Source organism: Macrobrachium rosenbergii, chromosome 1, assembly GCF_040412425.1.
Source record: "Macrobrachium rosenbergii isolate ZJJX-2024 chromosome 1, ASM4041242v1, whole genome shotgun sequence".
NCBI lineage: Eukaryota > Metazoa > Arthropoda > Malacostraca > Decapoda > Palaemonidae > Macrobrachium > Macrobrachium rosenbergii.
Genome location: NC_089741.1, coordinates 72,887,641 through 72,898,102, shown reverse-complemented (window position 1 = coordinate 72,898,102; position 10,462 = coordinate 72,887,641).

Here is a 10,462-nt window from a genome sequence, read left to right as displayed (position 1 = left end):
GTGTTTGCTATTGCCTTAATTTTTGCTTTACATTTTTGGATATTTAATCTTTTGCAGAGTATATTTCTGTGTCTTTTTTGTATCCACATTTTTATATGATTGATTTATTTGCCTTATTTTGTTTAATACGTAGGAATTAATTTACTTACAGTATATTTCCTTTCAATCAAGTTTTATTATTTAACAATTTAAATCTTTCTTGAATAATTTTTATGAATTAATAAATTAATTTCTGATTTAATTTTGACTGATGATTAATTCAGATTTAATCCAATTTTTCAAATAATAATAATTTCCTGAGACTGTTAAATGTCATGTATAATCTTTGAATTTAGAAATAAATTTTTGTATTTAAAATATTATATCAGAGTTTCATTCATTGACCCACCAGTAATTTTGATTTGAATTAGGGATAGAGTGGTAAGTGAGATGTTTTCCTTCAAGTAATTGAAGTGAGCTCGAACCAGGGAAATGAAATAAATAGAAATACTTGAACTTTATAATGTTAATGGAGTGATGCCCTTAGATTTTACCTCACACCTGTTTAACGAACTTTATCTGCTTTCTTTCATGATTGATAAGTTTTATAAGGGATCACTGTTGCCTTTAGAGAAATCAGTCGTCTTTTATGTGTGATGAGGGTTCAGGTGTCTGGCTTTTGTGAGGTAACTACAATTGTTGAATAATTGGTAAGTTTGGTAATCAAATATTAAGCACTTAGATACCAGGTTTGATTTAAAGAACAGGCACTGGACACTCCGGGGTCACCATATATAAATGGTGCACTAGACTGGACCATTTCCCCCATATATAAATGGTGCCTTAGACTCCAGGACAAGCACTTAGATATCAGGTTTGATTTGGAAGAACAGACACTGGACACTTCTGTCACATATATAAGTGGTGCCCAAGACCCTAGGAAAACAGATCACAAATATCACTCTGGTGTATACTGGTGGTGTTAGGGGACATATTTTGTTAGGAGAGTGACCATATAGTTCTTTTATTTTGTGAAGAGAGTGACCATATAATAATTGTTCTTTGCATTTTGGAAGAGTGACCATATAATTGTTTTTTGCAATTTATTGTATTGAATTGTTGTCATATTGAATTGTTAATTCAGTAACTGAAAAAATGGCTCTATTCGACGTTCAGGAGTTTTTAGCAAACCCCTCCATCCAAGAGTTATCTGAAATCACTCTGACTAAAGCACAGTGGCGTGAGATAGCAGTAGCATGTGGTTGTCAGGTGTCTGCCAACATGGTAAAGGCACAAATAAAATTCATTGAAATCCAAGCATTGATGGACTCTGGTAAAATAGATGAAGAGCTCGGAGAAGCTCAAGAATTGTTGAACGCAGCTGAGGCAGAACTTATAGATAAACATGGGCAAAAGAAAGAGAAAAGTGATGCAGGAGCAGAGCTTAGACGTCTAGAAGCAGAAGGAAATCTGATTAAGCTGAAAATGCAGGCAGAAAGAGAAAGAGAAGACAGAGAAAAACGAGAAAGAAAAGAAAGAGAAGAAGAGAAAGCTGCTGAAGAATTAAGAAAATAGCAGAAGAAGAAAGAGAAATAGCTAGACACAAGAGAGAGATGGAAAGGTTGAAAGCTACAGCTGATTTGCCCGTAACACCATCTAACCCTACTCAAGGTGATTCAGACCCTGTATTTGATGTAGTAAGAGTGCAGAAGTTATTTCCAAAGTTTACAGAAGAAGCTCCAGATGAGTTTTTTGATCACTTTGAGAAAGTGGCTGCAGGAATGGGATGGCCAGAGGATAAATGGTCAGTCTTGTTACAGAGTGTTCTCATTGGAAAAGGAAGAAGTGCCTATTTAGCCTTATCAGCTGAGCAGTGTAAAGAGTACAAGGTACTTAAACACAATGTGCTACAAGTTTACCAGATGACCACTGAATATTATAATGAAAGATTCAGATCTTTGAGAAAGGATGACCAGATAACTTTCTTGGATTATGCGTACAAAGTGAGAAGATGTTTTAAACGATGGTTGGAGGCTACTAAAGTTAAAACATTTGAAGATCTTGAAGAATTATTTGTCCTTGAACAATATCTTAGGGGAATTCCTGAACACATAAGAGCCTATTTGCGAGAGAGAGAGGTGAATAAACTTGACAAAGCTGCTACACTTAGCGAGGACTTTAACATCATAAGCAGCAAAAGGAACTATAATGTCAAGTACCCGAATCAACGCACAGGTTTTAGGTCTCACCCAAGTTTCAGGAGCAGATTTAATGGGAATCCTACAAGTGGTAATACCAAGTCATTTCAGGGTAATATCCCTCAGCAAGCTAATGTAAAATCCTCATATAATAATGTTGCAAGGCAATTACAGAAGCCTAATGTTGTCTGCTACCAGTGTGGAAGAGCAGGACACTTCAGTCGGGAGTGTCATCAGACACATTGGCAGTCCAAACCAGTTGGTCAAGTAGTAAGAAATGACCAGGTGAAACAGACTACAAAGAACAATGTGAGGAGGAGTCAAGCTCCAGTGAAGACTGAGACTAAACAAGCTGAATGTTTAGCAACCAGTGGAAATGTAACTTCAAGCAGTGAGTGGCTGAGCAGTTTGGAGGCTTTTAAGCCATATATCTATGAGGGTACGCTGAACACTCCAGGAGGAAGTGTGCAGGTACCAGTCAAGGTGTTACGTGATACAGGGAGCAACCATAGTGTGGTAGTCCGTGGTGCTCACCCCCTGTTGGAGCAGAATCTTACAGGAGATTCTGTTATTTTGAAGGGTATAGGAGGAGAAGAGGTAACTCCTATATGCCGCTTACACCTGTCATGTGAATTGGTGACAGGAGATGTTGATTTTGCTGTAAAGGACTCACTGGCTGTTGAAGGTGTACATGTTCTGTTAGGGAATGAAGTTGGTAGTGTGCCATTTGTTCCTTGTCCTATAGTGACAGATAAACCATTGAGGATTAGTCCTACGGTAGATTTGGAGAAGAATAACCCCCACCTGTTTCCTAGCTGTGTGACTACTAGGAGTATGAAGAGGACTATGCCTGCAAGTGAAGAGTCTGAGGATTTACCCACTCAAGAAGGATCATTGAGCTTAGAAGAGTTGTTCCAGAGAAATGATACTTCCCCTAGTGTTGACCAAGAAGAGGTTTCCCAAGAAGAAGCTGTCGTCCCTGAAGAGACTCTGAGTAGTCAAGACGTTCCTGAAGATAACAGTGAAACTACAGTAGCTGAGTTAGCAGATATTGAGAGCTCAACCCTTGAAGTTGGTCAGGTGACCAGGGAGAAGCTAATGGACCTACAGAAAAAGGATGTACCCTTAGCTGAGCTGTTTTTCAGAGTTGTTGATCAAGAAGAGATGCAACAAACTCCTACCTGTTATTATCTGAAGGAAGGTATGCTGATGAGAAAGCATAGACCTGCAGATATACCAGGAGATGCTGAATGGGGCGAATATCACCAAATTTTGATCCCACGTCCATTGAGGAAGCAAGTAGTAGCAGTAGCTCATGAGTCTGGACATATGGGAATTAGGAAGACTGTGGAGAAGACCATGAAATATTTTTTCTGGCCTGGACTTCACAAAGATGTTAGCAAGTTCTGTCAAGTGTCATACCTGCCAGATAGCTGGAAAACCAAATGAAACCATTCAGAAAGCCCCCTACAACCTATAGAAGTTAGAGGAGAACCCTTTAGCAAGGTGACTATAGATATGGTTGGACCACTGCCGAAGACGAAGAAGGGTCATGAGTATCTGTTAACATTGCTGTGTCCTGTGACAAGATATCCTGAGGCAATCCCTGTTAGAAACATATCTGCCAAGATAGTTGCTGAGAAACTAGTGGAGTTTTTCTCAAAGTTTGGGATACCTGAAATTGTACAAAGTGATAGAAGAACCAATTTTACTTCCAAACTATTTCAGGATGTGATGAACTTGTTAGGAGTGAAACAACAGTTGTCCACTGCATATCACCCAGAGACTCAAGGAGCCTTGGAAAGGTTTCACCAGACATTGAAAAGTATGCTGACTAAGTATTGTTCTGAGTCAGGCAGAGACTGGGATGTTGGTGTACAATTGATGTTATTTGAAATTAGGAATGCTTATCAAGAAAGCATGGGTTGTTCACCTAACGAGATGATTTTTGGTAGAGAAGTGAGAGGAACGTTGAAAATTCTTGCAGAAAATTGGGAAGAAAATCAAGTGGAAATCCAAGGAGAGTATGTAAAAAACTTGAGGAAAAGATTGGAAGGGATTAGAAAATTCTCTTTAGAAAATCTGAAACTGAGTCAAGAGAAAATGAAAAGGAGATATGATAAGAAGACTAAGCTAAGAAGTTTTAGTGTTGGTCAACAAGTGTTAGTGTTTTTACCTGTCAAGAGATTTCCCCTTTCCAACAAGTTTCAAGGTCCTTATAAGATAATTGAGAGGTTAAGTGATAGAACTTATGTAATTGAAACACCAGAAAGACGAAGACGAAAAAGGAAGATACATGTAAACCTCTTAAAACCTTACTTCTCAGAAAACCAAAAATGGAAACTGTGTCAATAACCCAGACAACTTCAACTACAGAAGACGACGATGGATATGAATTGGGAGCTGAAAGTAAGATGAATAATTCTTCAATTTTGGAAAATTTGGAGGATAAACTGAAACATTTGAGTGTTGAGCAAGGTGGTGAGTTGTGCGAAGTGATTAGAAGCTTCACAGAACTATTTGCAGATGTACCTCGGTGTACTGATCTGATCAAGGCATGAGATCAAGATCCAAGAAGATGGCAGACCATTCAAACAGAGAGCTTATCGCCTATCACCTTATCATCGAGATGTTTTGAAAAAGAAGTTGAATATTTGTTACAGCATGGATTAGCAGAACCCAGTTCAAGTCACTACAGTTCTCCATGTGTTTAGTGAAGAAACCTGATGGCTCATTTAGGATGTGTACTGATTATAGGAAGCTGAATTCCATCAGTGTGGCTGACAATCATCCCTTGCCTCTTATAGATCAGTTACTTGATAATGTTGGACAAGCCAAGTTTGTCTCCAAGATAGACTTGTTGAAGGGATACTATCAAATTCCCTTAGATGAGAATGCTAAATTGCTGTCAGCTTTTATTACTCCTTTTGGACTGTATCAGTATACTATTCTGCCATTTGGTCTGATGAATGCACCTGCAACGTTTCAACGAAAAATGGATCAACTGCTAGGGTCCATAGAAGGAGTAGGTGTATATCTGGATGACATAGTCATTTACTCTACAACATGGGAAGAACATCTGAAGATCCTGAGGAAAGTTTTCAAGAAACTAAGGGAAGCAGGACTAACAGTCAACCTAGAGAAGAGTGAGTTCGGGAAGGCAACTGTGCAGTATCTTGGGTTTGAAGTTGGGAAAGGCCCTCTCGCTCCAGTAAATGCTAATGTAGAGGGTATCCATAAGGCTACCCCACCTACTACTAGAAAACAGTTACAGAGATTTTTGGGCATGGCAGGATTCTATCGGCGTTTCTGCCCGAATTTCTCAGCTGTAGTAGCCCCCTTAACAGACTTAACTAGTCCCAAAGCTAAGTTTGTTTGGACTACAGAATGTCAAGAATCCTTTGAGAAGGTAAAAGCCATTTTAACCTCAAGACCAGTACTTCGGGCTCCACACTTCAATAAGAAATTTGTGATACAAGTTGATGCCTCTGACTGTGGAATTGAGCTGTACTGCTTCAAGAAGATGAAAGTGAACTTTTGCATCCCGTATGTTTCATGTCTTCGAAACTGAAAAAACATCAGAAAGTGTATTCCACGATAGAAAAAGAAACTCTAGCCTTAATCACAGCATTGAAAAAGTTTGAAGTGTATGTGAACAGACCTAGGAATGAAGAGATTTTAGTGCTGTCTGATCACAATCCGCTCACGTTTTTACAGCGGATCAAGAATCACAACCAGAGACTCACTCGGTGGTCTCTGTGCTTGCAACCCTATAATATTAAGGTACAGCATATCTCGGGTAAGAATAATGTGGTTGCTGATTACTTATCCCGTTGTGAATCGTTGGATTCAACCCTGGGATAACCAATCTTCTTGGGGGAGGAGTCTTATGCTGTGGTTTTCATAATGCAGTAATCTCCCCGTGTTTATGTGTGAGTTGTAGTATAACTATGATTTTGTGTTCAGATACGCGTATACCGTAAAAGAGTTAGCGTAGGTAAAATGATTGCACTCTGTGTAGTTTGTGAGAAGGGACGGTGTGCGTAGCGCTGAGAGGGACAGAGGCTGATTGTTTGTTGTATAGGGACGCAATTTGTTTAGTCAATTTCAAAACTGCTGAAGTAATGCATTCCATTGGGACACGATCAAAACACTGTGGAAAGACCTACCACGTAGATAGACGCCCATACAGAGGAGTCGACACTCAGAGACCAAAAGCATTGTGGAAAGGAGCTGCGTTTTTCCGCTCCAGAAGCGTCTCTCTCTCTCTCTCTCTCTCTCTCTCGCTCGCTCGCTCGCTCTCAGGATTACGAATGTCCCGTTTTAATGTAATTGATATTTTGGTAGACGATGGTCACTCATATTCTTTAACTGTTTAATTCCTTAGTAAATGTATCTGAACAGTGTATTTTATTAAGTGTGTGTGTAACGGCGCCTGGTTAAAGACACGAAGCATTTGGTACCAAGGTATTGTAAACATATATAATTGTGGGTTTCTAGTGCACTAAGAAAAATATTTAGAGTGGTTATATGTAAAGATACCTTTTCACTTTTTTAATATTTTTTCGTGTTATATGTTTTATGCTTTATCTTTTGAAGAATTTTTCTTTTATACATATATGTGATGTGTTTGCTATTGCCTTAATTTTTGCTTTACATTTTTTGATATTTAATCTTTTGCAGAGTATATTTCTGTGTCTTTGTATCCACATTTTTATATGATTGATTTATTTGCCTTATTTTGTTTAATAATACGTGGGAATTAATTTACTTATAGTATATTTCCTTTCAATCAAGTTTTGTTATTTAACAATTTAAATCTTTCTTGAATAATTTTTGATGAATTAATAAATTAATTTCTGATTTAATTTTGACTGATGATTAATTCAGATTTAATCCAATTTTTCAAATAATAATAATTTCCCTGAGACTGTTAAATGTCATGTATAATCTTTGAATTTAGAAATAAATTTTTGTATTTAAAATATTATATCAGAGTTTCATTCATTGACCCACCAGTAATTTTGATTTGAATTAGGGATAGAGTGGTAAGTGAGATGTTTTTCCTTCAAGTAATTGAAGTGAGCTCGAACCAGGGAAATGAAATAAATAGAAATACTTGAACTTTATAATGTTAATGGAGTGATGCCCTTAGATTTTACCTCACACCTGTTTAACGAACTTTATCTGCTTTCTTTCATGATTGATAAGTTTTATAAGGGATCACTGTTGCCTTTAGAGAAATCAGTCGTCTTTTATGTGTGATGAGGGTTCAGGTGTCTGGCTTTTGTGAGGTAACTATAATTGTTGAATAATTGGTAAGTTTGGTAATCAAATATTAAGCACTTAGATACCAGGTTTGATTTAAAGAACAGGCACTGGACACTCCGGGGTCACCATATATAAATGGTGCACTAGACTGGACCATTTCCCCCATATATAAATGGTGCCTTAGACTCCGGGACAAGCACTTAGATATCAGGTTTGATTTGAAGAACAGACACTGGACACTTCGTCACAATATATACTGTATATATATATGTATGTGTGTGTGATATGTGTGTATACATAAATATATGCGTGTGTGTGTATGTATATATATATATATATATATATATATATATATATATATATATATATATATATATATATATATATATATATATATTACTAAAAGGAATTCATTCAAACTGGATGGCATCTAATGGAGTATTCATTCAGAAAAAGTTACAAGCTTTCTTGGACAAACAGTCCACATTGTCAAGTATCTGTATCTAATGTGGACTGTTTGTCCAAGACAGCTTGTAAGTGTTTCTGAATAAATACTCCATCAGATACCATCCAGTTTGAATGAGAGTCCTTTTTAGTAATTCTACTAATGCACAGAACAATTGTGCATGTGATAAAATATATATATATATATATATATATATATATATATATATATATATATATATATATATATATATATATATATATATATGTGTGTGTGTGTGTGTGTGTGTGTATGTGTATATATATATATATATATATATATATATATATATATATATATATATATAAATATATATATATATATATATATATATATATATATATATATATATATATATATATATATATATATATATATATATATATATATGTGTGTGTGTGTGTGTGTGTGTGTGTGTGTGTGTGTGTGTGTGTGAGTGTGTGTGTATCTTATTGAACTGACTGAGAATAACATGGCTGGCCAGATAGCGACCCTAACAAAAAAATTTTACCGATCATCATTTCTGATTCGATGACTGAGGTAAATAGTTCAAAAAACGCAAATGAAGATAGAGGTATTCGTATTAGAGACTCAAATAGTAGCCTACGAATAACCTATCTAACCAGTCATGCCATGGTTTTGCACTTAGTATAGGTGGGATACGAAGCCTCTAGTTTACAACAGCCAGGAAGAGGGAATTTTATAATTTCGTGTTGATTCTCAGTGAGAGAGATTAGGTTACTCTCAAGCAAACAAAGATCATACCTACATTCCAGTCTTCTGTGAGAGAGAGAGAGAGAGAGAGAGAGAGAGAGAGAGAGAGAGAGAGAGAGAGAGAGAGAGAGAGAGCAAAAAAACTCAAGGCAAAATGTGAATAGTGCCTCTGAGAAATTGCCCCCAAGCAGCAAGAATGTATACTTCATTACTTTCATGAGTCGTTAATTTCCTCACTTTTGCATTAAAACCATTTACAAATGGAATCCTCGGCTTTAATTTAAAGTAAAGAAAAACTAATATCTTTCTTGCATGAAAACTGGAAAAAAGGTCTAACGTATAAAAAGCTGTGCATAAGAAAATACATCACTGAAAAAATTCTAGAGTAAGCGGATGAAGCTTTAAATATCTACATAAATCTCAAACACACCCACTTTGGTTTAAGTTAACGTGATAGTATCTTAAGATTCTAACGATACTTATCTGTATGTCTGTTTGTCACTCTGTCTTGCATGTTCTTCAAGGGTATCTTCCATGTTTATCTAAAAGTCGACGATTAAAAAAAATAAATAAATAAACCTGCATATGAAGAATCAGATTAGGTTTTAATACTAGTCTTGTATGTATTGGCATTCCTGCGTTGTATATGATTTTGCAGAGAAGATAATTAATTTCAGATGACACATAAGCATAGCCCTTAATAATAATTAAGTGCAGCAGCACAGGGAGAAATTTAGATTTTTTTTGGAAATAGTTACTATATATGATGGAGGGGAAAAAAATAAATGCTGATGTTTATACGATTCTCATCGACAGTACATGATATATACATGTGTCAAGATTGTTAATCTAATTTCCATTTTCTAATACTTTAAGATTCTTGTGATGAAATGGGGGGTTTTATTTTCTTTAAGAATTAAGTAAAACATCTAAATTCAGAGCCATTTCATGATGGTATAAAGCAGTGTATTCCAAAAATTCAATGAATTGCTTTGATCATAAGTGGAAAAAATCATAAAATTCCCTCTTTTTGGCAAATTAAACGGTATTTCCCTAAAATAAAGCTGCTTTCCAAAATTTACAATATTTATTTTAAATCATCAAGAACTCTCCAAAAACTCAAACACATTTTACACTCTAAACTGGAAACAAGTAAATGGTAGAGATAGCAAAGAATTGCAATAATCGCTAGCAGCAGCACTTTTCCTTGCATGGGAGGATCGGGATAAAAGATGAACGATATTAGAACTCCCAGAGCTCCGTGAAATTCGAAAATCTATGAATTTTGGGTCAAAATATATTACTTCGAAAGGTCGCTCGTTAGTACTACTTTTCCAGATTAATATCTGATATTTCCTATTCATTTCCATAACTAATTTTTTCTCTGTTTCACCTCTTGCAAATTAAAATGTGACCGCCTCGAATGTGGTGTGACATCACATTAGGTATTCGTTCTTTTTCCTTTCGCTAAACATTTTAGGTCCTTATCCCATGAATTGATGCTTTTATCCCCTCTTACCACTCTCCTGGAGTTAGTATCTAATAATGGAAGAAGACCAGCGAGGTGATGGTGAATGGCTGCCCCTGTGTTGGGAAGGAATGATACTTTGTCTCTGAGCTTTGAGTGGGTGTATGAAACGGGCGGGCTTTGGAATTTTTTGGCCTAGGAATGATTTTTTTCCAAAGATTCTCCAGTTAAAAATATGAATCTATCAGGGAATGTTGTGCAGTTTTCCTGTTGACCCATCCACTTTTAATGTTAAAATTGCACATAGTCATATAAATATATATATATATATATATATATATATATATA